The following is a 14,088-nucleotide window of genomic DNA, read 5'->3' as shown; positions in this document are numbered from 1 at the left end:
CCTCCAGGAAAATGCTAGTGAGATTGGTTCCAAATATTTATACAGAAATAAATCCCTGTGAAACCAATGAGGTTCGACGGAAATTGCAAGATACTCTAATAAACAGCAGAGGCGCCATGAGCACAGAGACAACAGACTTAAACATTTTCCTACCAGATATATATATATATATATATATATATATATATATATATATATATATATATATATATATATATATATATATATATATATATATATATATATATATATATATATATATATATATATATATATATATATATGAGGCTTAGCCCCCTTGAGATCTTTAAGAAGAAACTGGATAGGCTCCTAAAGTCATCATCTGATTAGCCGGGCTGTGATTTGTGTATGCGGCCAGCAGTAACAGCCTGGCTAACCAAGCCTTGATATATCAGGAGGCCTGGTCAGGGACCGGGTGGCAGGGCCATTGACTCTTTGAGCACTCTCCTGCCCAGTAAACTGACACGTCACTGAGAGAATGAATTAAACACATATGCAACATCTGAGTATAATTACCTTGTAGACGTTTCGCCATCCAGTGGCTTTAGCCACTGAAGACTGTAAAAAATATATACAAAATATAGTAGAAGACGAGGTAATCAGTCCCCCAATCTTAAAACAGATAAACATTAGTCTACTGCATCTCATCTGCTCCAGTATATAAGCGTCAATCTTCCTGCCTGTGCTTCAGATGCTTCCAGACTATGTCGCTTATCATCTGCTTCTGGGGTGAGGGACCGAATGTGTCTACAAAGTCAAGATACACAGATGTTGGACATGTGTCTAATTCATCACCTTGTTGGTATTGTATAACACTGATATACAACGTCATTGAGAGACTCATCAGCATCACACTGACACCTCACCATAAGCCTCACCACTACACTGTGCATATATATATTATGCATATATTTACACTGCTGTTTAATTTCATCCTGCCACATGCGCTGGCCAACATGAAATGTTATAATAATAATAATAATAATTATACTACAACTACCACTACTTCTAATAATAATAATAATAATCTTTATTTCTACAGGTACATGATACAACTTATACAGCTGACGTCAATGACATACTGTATACAAAGCCCCTAGTTATGCAGAGCATTTCAGGCAATTAGGTTAAGTTTGTCCGCAGGATGCGACCTACACCAGGTACCTACTTACTGCTAAGTGATCAAGGACACCAGATGTCTTAAGGAAACACGCCCCAATGTTTCCGCCCGTACCGGGATCGAACCACGGACCTCAGTGTGTGAGCTTAGTGCGCTACAAACCAAGTCTTGCTCTGGTCTGAGAAAATATTTGTAAAAAGTATCATTCCTTTAGGAATTTGTTGAGTATTGTAGAATCCCAAGTGGGTCAATGTGATTGTCACGATGCGACGAAACAACTGGAACACCAGACTGGGAATGAAATGGGACTGGAAGGGGGTGATGGGCCGTGGTTTGGGGTGGTCAGGAGCAGGTGGGCAAGGGAACGTGGTTCTAGGTCAGGTGGGTATTTAGGTGGGGAAGCGGGAGGGTCTGGGCTGAACGAGTTTAAAGGAGGTGGACATGTGTGTGGTAGGGGGTGTTTAGCTGGGGATTTTTGGGTGGTGGGTATGGGAGGGGAGGAGGAGGTTAGAGTTCCAGGGAAAACTAGGCCAGAAACCCTCAAGGGTGGTGGGAGGTTCCGGCAGTCTTTGGGAGGAGGGAGGTCTGCAGGCCTCAGGGGTTCCAGTAACTATCATATGGGACGGTTAACGACCTCAGTCAACCCTCCTGATTAGGCAATTCGCACCCTTGGCTGAGGGGACGAGGGAAAGGCAGGCATGCATACTGTACCTGAGGGAGAGAAGGCGGGTGGCAGTGAAGGAGGAAAGGAGGGAAGGGCGAGTAACTGAAGGGAGGGAAGGAGGGAGGACTTGGTTAGGAGAAAGGGAAAGGGCGTCTCCCGACCTTCACAAGCCATTAAAGATTCAACAGTGAGTATTACATTCCGTCTCGTATAACATAAACAGCCACAACAAAAACATATTCTGGGTAGGACTTCCCCTCCCCTTCCTTCCTCCGTCTCCTACGTTTGTCTACAGTCTAAACTGAATCTCTCCCCACTTACCCCTATCAACATTTCGTCTACTCTGCTGCCGTTGCCTAACTAGCAATAAAAATAGGGAGCTGTGTGTTAGCTGACTGTTGTGGGTCGCATCCAGGGGATACTGTTAGAAAACTTCAAACCTGATCAAACTTTATATCTTGTGTAAGGAAAAACACTACAATTCTTCGTAAGAAAGTTCCGGTGCCTATTTGAAGCATTAAAAGTTTTGGGTGAGTGGTATCCGTATACCCATTAATGTTAATTAAAAGTCTGTTCTATAGTTACGTTGATGATAATGAGTTGAATTCTTAAGTCACAGTGCGATTCTGTGTTCAGTGAATCAGTCTAAAGATTGACAACCAAAATGAATTTTTCAAGAATGAGACAAAAAACTCTGCCGACATCTCGGCAATTTCTGACGTAACAGAGGATCGACTTGACTTCAAAGAAGCTATTGATAACATACCCACACACTCTACCCCAAGCCGAGGCTCGTGGAGCTCCATATTCAACAAGAATGGTAAGAAACCAATATCTCGTGCCTTAAATATTTTGTTGAGCAGGAGCCTTGAAGTGTCATCCCACAGTCACTCAAAACCACTGACATAGCCCCACTTTGGAAAGATGGCAGGAAAGCAACCGCAAAAATCTATAAACTGGTGATGCTAATGTCACACATTATCAAAATCTTTCGAAGGATTTAAGAAGCAAGACTGTCAATCACATGGAATCACAACAGTTGCACTATCCTGGCCAGCATGGGATTAAAGCAAACCGCTCTTGCCTTTCTCAGCTGCTGGACAAATTACGACACGGTGCTGAACACACTGGAAGACAAGGAAAATACAGATGTTTTATACCCTGACACACAATGCTTGCCGAAGGAAAAAGTGGAAATGTGGGTAGATAGATATTTAGCTTCTTAATAAACAGAATTCAAAGCACAGTACTCACCCCATTTCTCATTCTTACATCCGATATAGAGAGGAACAAATATCATGGCAGCACATCATCCTTTGACCATGATGCAAGAATTTATATAAGAGTGGCATCCATCGAAGTCACAGCAAACTTTCAAATCAGTGTTCCTCTGGGCCACTGACATCAATATGTTCAGTGAAAACAAGTTAAAGTTACAAACCTGAATGATTAAGTAGAGTGGAAATACAGTGCGCGAGATTTTGAATGATAATGTTAGAGGAACTCACATTCAAGGACGTTCAAGGGCATTCAAAACAAGAGATGCCGAGCTGTTGATGATACACATCAAGTCCCTTGTTCTCTCTAGGCAGGAATATTACTGTATATTAATCGCCCACTTAAAGGCAGAAGAAATTACAGAACTGGCAAACGTACAGAGAACCATCACTGCTCAGGTTAATTCAGTGCAGCACTTGAACTACTAGGAATATTGGACACTCTTTGAGCTGTACTCCTTGGAACATAGGTGAGACTGATAATTTACAGTCTACAGGGGTGCAATAAGTGCAAAAAGAAAGTGCTCAAAACAATGGTAAGGTGACTGAAAATCTTCAATATGCTCCCTGCTTGCATAAGAGAAATTACTAACATATCCCTGACTGTCTTCTGTCCTCAAGACGGTTCCTTATCAGACGGAGGGTGGTGCGAGAGTTGACGTGCGTGGCTGACCTGCTTCAACAGTCCAGTAACTGGGATGACCAGGCCTAGGGAACGGTGACTCCCGAGAGAGAGAGAGAGAGAGAGAGAGAGAGAGAGAGAGTGATAGATGGAAACAGTGGTAATAAAACTGAACTGGAAGCTGAGCCAGTAAATTTGTCCTTTAGTGAACTGGATTACGTATGCTAATGGAACTGGCAATTATCACACTCATTCTCTTTTAATAAAGCAGCCTCCCCCTCCCACCGTCCCCTTCCCTCCCTACCCAACCACCCCTTCCCGCGGTTTAAAGTTGTACTACTGTGCACACACACATACACACACACCCACACACACACATACACACACACACACACACACAGGACAGGAGAGATAGGGGGGGCATGATAACGATATACAAAATACTGAGAAGAATTGACAAGGTGGACAAAGACAGGATGTTCCAGAGATGGGACACAGCAACAAGGGGACACAGTTGGAAGTTGAAGACACAGATGAATCACAGGGATGTTAGGAAGTATTTCTTCAGCCACAGAGTAGTCAGGAAGTGGAATAGTTTGGGAAGCGATGTAGTGAAGGCAGGATCCATACATAGCTTTAAGCAGAGGTATGATAAAGCTCACGGTTCAGGGAGAGTGACCTAGTAGCGACCAGTGAATAGGCGGGGCCAGGAGCTTGGACTCGACCCCTGCTACCTGTGTTCAACTTTGTGAGTACACACACACACACACACACACACACACACACACACACACACACACACACACACACACACACACACACACACACACCGCATATGGCTACACAAACAACCTTGAAACTCGGCCTTAAAATGGTTAACAGAAGTATATCTGTATAAATATCTACAATTATCTGTATTAGTATCACCAATTATCTTATCTGTTGCAAGCAAATTTAGGAAATTTACTTAACATATCTGGTATCTTTATTTACATTAATAAGACACTTTGACTCGACATACGGGTTATTATACTGTCTCCGTATTCCTCAATAAGTGGACAATTAAGCACACAGTGTTGAAGGTAGTGACCACAGGTCTGGTCACTATAGTTTGAGCATCATCGGTGTGTCTATCAGAAGTACTTGTAACCAAGCCTAAACCTGTCCACTACAACAGTCAGTGGAGTGAAGCCACTATCTAGTCTTATTCTGATCCTTTCCCTGGAGTGAAGCCTCTATCTAGTCTTCTTCTAATCCTTCCCCTAGAGTGAAGCCTCTATCTAGTCTTCTTCTAATCCTTCCCCTAGAGTGAAGCCTCTATCTAGTCTTCTTCTAATCCTTCCCCTAGAGTGAAGCCTCTATCTAGTCTTCTTCTAATCCTTCCCCTAGAGTGAAGCCTCTATCTAGTCTTCTAATCTTTTCCCTAGCGTGAAGCCTCTATCTAGTCTTCTTCTAATCTTTTCCCTAGCGTGAAGCCTCTATCTAGTCTTCTTCTAATCTTTTCCCTAGCGTGAAGCCTCTATCTAGTCATCTTCTAATCCTTCCCCTAGCGTGAAGCCACTATCTAAGTTGGGCCATAAACGTCTTTATCTACGTTCACGTTATCATAGTGGGTTACAGATCTACTCAGGCGTCTAACTACATTCATGTAACATTCAGTTTCATGATCTACTTCTCTCTTAATGTTATTCTTGATGCTAGACACAAACATCAAAGTTATATTCTGTATTTTCCTCCAGAGGCCTGGTCACAGACCGGGCCGCGGGGGCGTTGACCCCCGGAACTCTCTCCAGGTAAACTCCAGGAACTCTCTCCAGAGTACTTTCTTTGGCGAGCTTACCATGTTTATCGTGATGGAGTCTACCTGGAGGGTGTTCCGGGGGGCAGCGCTCCCGAGGCTTCGCGGTGGATCAGAGCTTGATCAATCAGGCTGTTGCTGCCAGCCGCACGCAAGCCGATGTACATACGAGAGTTCGGCTGGTCAGGTACTGACTTTAATTATCTTTTCTCTGATTTTTTAGTTTCTTTCTCCTTCTTTCCTTCTCTCCCTCTCTCTCTCTGTATGTGTGTGTGCATGTGTGCGTATGTGTACGCTCTCACCTGTCATATTTACTCTTAAAACTATGTATGAAACCTGTCTCTAGTACGTCATCGACCAGGTCATTAAACTCTCTGACCCTCCTGAGGCTAAAGAAATACTTCCTAACATCCTTGTGATTTATCTGTCTTTAACTTGCAACTCTGCCCTCGTGAACACGTTTCCCGCATCTAGGTCAGTCCCTGTCTCCCACATCAAGTTCTCCGAGTATTCAGTATGTCGTTACCATATCTCCCCAGGTTCTTCTATCCTGCCAAAACATATCAGAGTATAACATAAAGGATAGTATAACATAGCAAAACTCTCATTAATAAAGTATTAAAGTATACCTTCCTTTATTTCTATTAACGTTAAGGCAGAAATAACTTTATTACCCTAAATATTAAGGTATTACTTCCTTTATTAACAATAACATCAAGGCAAAGCCTTCTTTATTTCCATTATTCTTCGCTTGCACGCCATTACCTCGTTATATCCCCCCTCTCCCTCCCTCCCTCGAAGTATACCTCTTCCCCAGGAGGTATAAACCTGGCCTCCATCAAGCTATACCTCCCTCCACCTCGACGTATTCCAAGCCGTCTCTCGGGGTATATTCAGTCACCGCCCTCCAGGTATATGTCATGCTAACCTTCGGTGTATATACCCACGCCTTTTCAAAGTATACCCTCGAGGCATACACCCCGTCCTCCTGCATGTATACCTTCGTCCTCCTTCTAGGTATACATGCATAATCTTTCCTCGTAGGTAATATGATCACATAGCATGAACACTTACTGTGACCGGTATACCTAAGCTCACGTATACAATTGTTGTTGTTAGGTTAGGTTAGGTTAGGTTAGGTTAGGTTAGGTTAGGTTAGGTTAGGTTAGGTTAGGTTAGGTTAGGTTAGGTGAGGTTAGGTTAGGCTAGGTTAGATTAGGTTAGGTTAGGTTAGATAAGGTTCGTCAGGAAACAGGACAAGTGTTTCCTGAAGCGGGTCTTGGATGATGACCCTCCGTTGGAGCTTCTGGTCATCTGACCGAGGCCTTCATCCGGCTTACCCCTCCACCCCATTTAAAAATTATGGTCATAGTTATAACTATTTTCATCTTGTTGTTGTTGCTATTATTATTATTATTATTATTATTATTATTATTATTATTATTATTATTATTATTATTATTATTATTATTATTATTATCATTATTCTTGTTGTTAACCTGTCTTTTTCCTCGCCTCAAGTCTCTCCTCTTCTCCTCCTCCTCCTCACTCCCTATTCCTCTCACCCCTCCCCACTCATCAACTCCCCCCTCACCCCTCATAACCCCCTCTCTTCCCCTCTTCTGACGTGTTCCGCTTTCTCTGGGTCCATGGCACTGGATCCAATTAACAGACTTTAAGTAATTCAGGCGTAACGAGGGGACACAGAAGGTTGGTGGTTTCCCCTCGGTGCCCTCCACCCCTCCCCTCGTTATCCCCTTCCCTTGGTGCCCTCACCTACTCTCCCCTCGGTGGCGTGACCAGGTGGGTAAGGGGTATCAGGGAAAGGGAAGGGAATGATGAATGGGAGAGAAGGGAGGAATGGAGTTGGAAAAGAGGAGATAGGAGGGGAAGAGAGAGAAAAGGAAGGGGGAAAGAGAAATGGAGGGAGGGAAGGAGGGAGGAAGAGAGTATGGGGAGGGGAAAGCAGAAGGGAAGTGGGAGATAAACAGAGCACAAATATACTTATCTTCCCCTCCTTCCCCTCGGGGAGTACAGGGTGGAAAAGACGAGGGGAGAGGTGATCAGCTGTTACTGCTGCTGCTGCTGCTACTTCTGCTACTAGTACTGCTGCTGCTGTTACTACTGATGTTACTACAACTGCTGCTGCTGCTGCTGCTGCTGCTGCTGCTGCTGCTGCTGCTGCTGCTGCTGCTGCTGCTGCTGCTGCTGCTGCTGCTGCTGCTGCTGCTACTACTACTAATGTTACTGCCGATGCTGTTGCTGCTTCTTCTATCACTGCTGCTTATACTGGTGTTGTTACTGCTGATGCTGCTACTACTGCTGCTGTTGTTTTTGTGGCTTTTGTTGTTATTCCTACAGCTGCTGCTGCTGTTGTTGTTGTTGTTGTTGTTGTTGTTGTTGGTGTTGTAGGTAGTGGTGGTGGTGGTGGTGTTGGTGGTATTGGTAGTGGTGGTGCTGGTGGTGTTGTAGGTAGTGGTGGTGTTGGTGGTGGTGGTGGTGGTGGTGTTGGTAGTGGTGGTGGTGTTGTAGGTAGTGGTGGTGGTGGTGGTGGTGGTGGTGGTGGTGGTGGTGGTGGTGGTGGTGGTGATGGTTGTGGTGGTGGTGGTGGTTGTGGAGGTAGTGGTGGTGTTGGTGGTGGTGATGGTGTTGGTGGTGGTGGTGTTGGTGGTGATGGTGATGGTAGTGTTAGTGATGGTGGTGGTGATGGTGGTGGTGGTGGTGGTGGTGATGGTGGTGTTGGTGGTGGTGGTGGTGGTGAGGTGGTGGTGGTGGTGAGTGGTGGTGGTGGTGGTAGGTGGTGGTGGTGGTGGTGAGTGGTGGTGGTGGTGGTGGTGGTGGTGGGGTGGTGGTGGTGCAGTGGTGGGGGCAGTGGGGGGCGGGGTTTGGGGGGGGGGGGGGGGGGGGAGGAGGGGGTTGGTGGGGGGGGGGAGTGGTGGAGGTGGGGTGGAGTGGCAGGTGGGGGTGGCAGGGGGGCAGTGGTGGCGGGTGGTGGCGGGGCAGTGGCGGCAGTGGGGGGGAGTGGTTGGGGGTGGGGGTTTGTGGGGGTAGTGGTGGGTGGTGGGGGGGTGTGGTGGTAGGGGTATGGTGGTAGTGGTAGGGTAGGGTGGGGGGGGTGGTGGGGTGGAGGTAGAGGTAGGGGTGGTGGTGGGGGTGGGGGGGAGTGGTGGGGGGGTGGTAGTGGTGGTGGTGTGGTGGTGGTGGGGGTGGTGGTGGGGGTTGGGGTGGGGGTGGTGGTGGTGGGGTGGTGGTGGGGGTGGTGGTGGTGGTGGTGGGTGGGTATGGTGGGCAGGGGTGGTGGGGTGGTGGGGGGTGGTGAGGGGGAGTGGGGAGGGGGGTGAGGTGGGGGGGGGCAGGGGGGCGGGTGGGTGGTGGGAGGTGGTGGAGTGGCAGGTGGCAGTGGGCAGTGGTGGGGAGGGTGGTGGTGGGGGTGGGGGTGGTGGGTGGTGGAGTGGGTGGGGCAGGTGTGGTGGGGGGGTTTGGTGGTGGTGGGGTGGTAGGGTGGCAGTGGTGGAGTGGGGGGGTGGGTGGTGGAGTGGTGGTGGTGGTGGTGGCAGGGGGCAGGGGGTGGAGGGGGAGGGGAGTTAGTAGTGGGGGTAGTTGGGGGCAGGGGGCAGGGTGGTGGATGTGGGGTGGGGTGGGGTGGTAGGGAGGGGTGGTGGGGGGTGGAGTGGGTTTTTAGGGTAGTGGTGTAGTGGTGGTGGTGGAGGGTTAGTGGTGTGGTGGTAGTGGTGGGGGTTAGTGGTGGAGTGGTAGTGGTGGAGTGGGGGTAGTGGGTGTGGTAGTGGTGGGGTGGTAGGGGAGTGGTGAGTGGAGGTGGTGGTGGTGGTGGAGGGGTGGAGTGGTGGTGGTGGGTAGGGTGAGTGGTGGAGGTGGTGGCGGGCGGAGTGGGTGGTGGGGTGGAGGGGTGGGAGGGGAGGGGGGTGGAGTGGGGAGTGGGGGGTGGGGGAGTGGGGAGGGGGTGGGGTTCGTAACTAGAAAGGAAAATAAACAAACGTTCCCAACATTTGACGAAAAATTTTTTATTTATATATATATATATATATATATATTTTAAAATATATATATATATATTTTAAAATATATATATATATATATATATATAATATAAAATATATATATATATATATATATATATATATATATATATATATATATATATATATATATATATATATATATATATATATATATATTATAAAGAATATCAGAAAGAGAAAAGTGAAAGGATTAGTAAATATTTTAGTCTAGCTTTAGTCTACCCGGAGTCTACCTTTAGTCTACCTGGAATCTACCTGATGTCTTCCTGGAGTCTATCTGGAATCTACTTGGCGTCTACCTGGGGTCTACCTTTAGTCTACCTGGAGGGTGTTCCGGGGTCAACGTCCCCGCGGCCCGGTCCATGATCAAGCCTCCTGGTGGATCAGGGCGTGATCAACCAGGCTGTTACTGTTGGTACTTTTTCTCCAAGCTGGTAAGTTTGAGCCTCCTCTGGCCTGAGATGATGTTTGTGAATTATTTGCGAAAGTGCTGCCTGCGGTAGGTGACCACAGGGGGACAGGAGCTGGAGACTTGCTGGCTCTGAAGATACAGACATACCAGTTGGTGGACACTGCAAATTCCACTACCACCATCACCATACCACCACTACCACTACAACCACCATCACTACCACCACCACCGCAACAACTACCACCACCACCACCACTACCACCACCACCGCAACAACTACCACCACAACCACCACCACCACCACTACCGCCACCACCACCACCACCACCACTAGCACCACCACCACAACCACCACCACCACTAACATCACCACCACTAACACTACCACTACCACCACCACCATCACCACTACCACCACCACTACCAACAACAACTATTACATCCAAAAACTACTACTACCCCATCAACAACAATTACCACTATCACCACCAACTCCACAACCACCATTCTAACAATAACCACAGTACAACCATCCCTAGAAACTATTGCTACAACCATCGCCACCACTAACAACAACTACTAACATTACAATAACCACCACTACATTCTCACTTCAGAGGGGCCCTGGGGGGCGTGACTCCCTTCCACCACAATCAGATTAGTCCCAGATGGGCTCCGACCCACTCAGAACACGACCACTAGTGATGGCTTTATTGGATGTAAGGCGAGAGAAGGGGTGATGGAGGGCGTGGGAGGGAGTTATGGAGGGCGTGGTAGGGAGCGATGGAGGGCGTGGGAGGGAGTGATGGAGGTCGTGGTAGGGAGTGATGGAGGGCGTGGGAGGGAGTGATGGAACGTGGGAGTGATGGAGGGCGTGGGAGGGAGTGATGGAGGGAGTGGGAGGGAGTGATGGAGTGGGATGGAGTGATGGAGGGAGTGGGATGGAGTGATGAAGAGCGTGGGAGTGATGGAGGGCGTGGGAGTGATGGAGGGCGTGGGATGGAGTGATGAAGGGCGTGGGAGTGATGGAGGGCGTGGGAGAGAGTGATGAAGGGCGTGGGATGGAGTGATGAAGGACGTGGGAGTGATGGATGGCGTGGGATGGAGTGAAGGGCGCGGGAGTGATGGAGGGCGTGGAAGAGAGTGATGAAGGGCGTGGGAGAGAGTGATGAAGGGCGTGGGAGTGATGGAGGGCGTGGGATGGAGTGATGAAGGGCGTGGGAGTGATGGAGGGCGTGGGAGTGATGGAGGGCGTGGGAATCATGGAGGGCGTGGGAGAGAGTGATGAAGGGCGTGGGAGTGGTGGATGGCGTTGGATGGAGTGATGAAGGGCGTGGAGTGTTGAGGGCGGGAGGGAGGATGGAGGTCGGGTAGGAGGATGGAGGCGTGGGAGGGAGGATGGAGGGCGGGAGGAGTGATGGAGGGCGTGGGAGGGAGTGATGGAGGGAGTGGGAGGGAGTGATGGAGTGGGATGGAGTGATGGAGGGAGTGGGATGGAGTGATGAAGGGCGTGGGAGTGATGGAGGGCGTGGGAGTGATGGAGGGCGTGGGATGGAGTGATGAAGGGCGTGGGATGGAGTGATGAAGGACGTGGGAGTGATGGATGGCGTGGGATGGAGTGAAGGGCGCGGGAGTGATGGAGGGCGTGGGAGAGAGTGATGAAGGGCGTGGGATGGAGTGAAGGGCGCGGGAGTGATGGAGGGCGTGGGATGGAGTGATGAAGGGCGTGGGAGTGATGGAGGGCGTGGGAATCATGGAGGGCGTGGGAGAGAGTGATGAAGGTCGTGGGATGGAGTGATGAAGGACGTGGGAGTGGTGGATGGCGTTGGATGGAGTGATGAAGGGCGCGGGAGTGATGGAGGGCGTGGGAGAGAGTGATGAAGGGCGTGGGAGTGATGGAGGGCGTGGGATGGAGTGATGAAGGGCGTGGGAGTGATGGAAGGCGTGGGAGTGATGGAGGGCGTGGGAGTGATGGAGGGCGTGGGATGGAGTGATGAAGGGCGTGGGAGTGATGGAGGGCGTGGGATGGAGTGATGGAGGGCGTGGGAGTAATGGAGGGCGTGGGAGTGATGGAGGGCGTGGGAGTGATCGAGGGCGTGGGATGGAGTGATGGAGGGCGTGGGAGTAATGGAGGGCGTGGGAGTGATGGAGGGCGTGGGAGTGATCGAGGGTGTGGGAGTGATGGAGGGCGTGGAAGGGTGTTAAGGAATAATGGAAAAAAGTGGAAGGAGTAGGAAGATAAATTAGAAAGACAATAGAGTACAGAGAGAGAGAGAGAGAGAGAGAGAGAGAGAGATGCTGGTGCAGTAGTAAGGATGAATGGGAGGATGTTGGCACCTGGAGAAGAAGTTGATATCCTTGGGGTGAAATTTGACTCCAAACTAACCATGAAGAACCATGTTGTAAATCTTGCAAACAAGGCAGCCAGGAAGCTTTACAGCACTTCTGCCGATCTCCCATCTGCTTGACAGTAGGGTTGCAAAATCCTGTACGAGGCACAAGTACGCTCGCACCTGAGTATGCTCCACTTTCTGGTTTGCCTGCCCCCTCTCTCATCTGTGACTGCTTGACATAGTAGAGAACAGAGCAAGACGTCTCATCTCTCGCCTGGACCCATCCTGATAGATCTGTCATTTCAGCAGAGCCTTCAACATAGGAGGGATGTGGTGGCCTTACTGTTATGTACAAGGCCAATATTGTCAAAGTACCACACTTGATCCACTTGAGGACAGGGTGAAACAAGCTTTTATGCCACAAGACGGGCAGAAAGCAGCAACTTCACTCTGGCTGTACCTTCTCCAGAACATCACTCATCTGAGATCACATACCCAGGATGACTCGAGTATGGAACACATCTGTACAGCATAATGATGTCAACGAGATAAAGTCAGTTGATCAAATGAAAATACTGCCCACAGATGGCTCCAACTTCATCCTGTTTCCTACTTGTATGTCTCATAACAATAAAATGCTTTCAAATGAGCTGATGTAGGTAATAGCTCTTAGCTTGCCAATAAAGTTAGGAATCCTAACCTGTAAATAGCTGTCAACAAAGCTTAGGATCCTTAACCTTGTCAAACCCTGTGTAAAAAAAAAAAAAAAAAAAAAAGAGAAAAGAGAGAGAGAGAGAGAGAGAGAGAGAGAGAGAGAGAGAGAGAGAGAGAGAGAGAGAGAGAGAGAGAGAGAGAGAGAGAGAGAAAGAGAGAGAGAGATCCCTGTATTCAGTACCTTACAACCCTCTTAGTGATTCTCATTTGTCTTTCGCAAATGTACCACTACTACAACACCTATTACTACCATTACTACTACTACTACTACTACTGTTGCTGCTGCTGCTATTACTACAGTTACTACCACTACTATTACAGCTACAACCATTACTACTACTACTACTACGGAAGACGGAACCTTCACTCTTCCATAAGCTGAATGACCTCCACAAATGCAATAACGAAGTACAACTTGCAATAAAGATCGTTAACCCAATATAAATCTTAATAAACGAATGTCAGTAAATAACAAGAAGAATTGACGGGGAAAAGAACTCAACAACAGAGCTTACAATAGGATGTTTTTATATCCCTTCTGTGACGTGGTTGTATCTGCAGCACCAGCTGTGGTTCTATTATCTCATCCAATAACTCCAAACGCTTTCAGGATACTTTTATTCTCATACACGGCTGATACAAGAGGAGACTGGACAAGTATCTTCACCAAATGCTGGATCAACCAGGCTGTGATGGATATGTGGAACAGCGGGCCTCCAGGAGCAACAGCCTTGCTGACCAAGCAAGTACCAGACCCGCCTGGTCCACGGCCGGGCTCCGGGAGTAGAGATACTCTCGAAACTCATCAAAGGTATATTAAAGGTAAAGCTATAATATCCCTCTGAACCAGAATAAAGATACCTCATCTTGCACAAGCGTGTCTATACATTTGCTGGTATTATATGCTACCTTAATTGTATCACAATCTCTGGTGCCTTTTGGTCAATAGCGCCTCCATCCAGGAGATGATTTCCCTTATACCATGTGCTGCTACTTTCTTCAAGAGTCTCATGTGTCGTACCCTATCAAAGACTCAAATACTTTAGTAACAGGGGTTAGTATACTTGGAAGGAATGAAAGTCTCTTC

The sequence above is a fragment of the Cherax quadricarinatus genome, chromosome 15 (genome assembly GCF_038502225.1).
Source record: "Cherax quadricarinatus isolate ZL_2023a chromosome 15, ASM3850222v1, whole genome shotgun sequence".
Taxonomy (NCBI): domain Eukaryota; kingdom Metazoa; phylum Arthropoda; class Malacostraca; order Decapoda; family Parastacidae; genus Cherax; species Cherax quadricarinatus.
Note: the sequence above shows the minus strand (reverse complement) of the source record.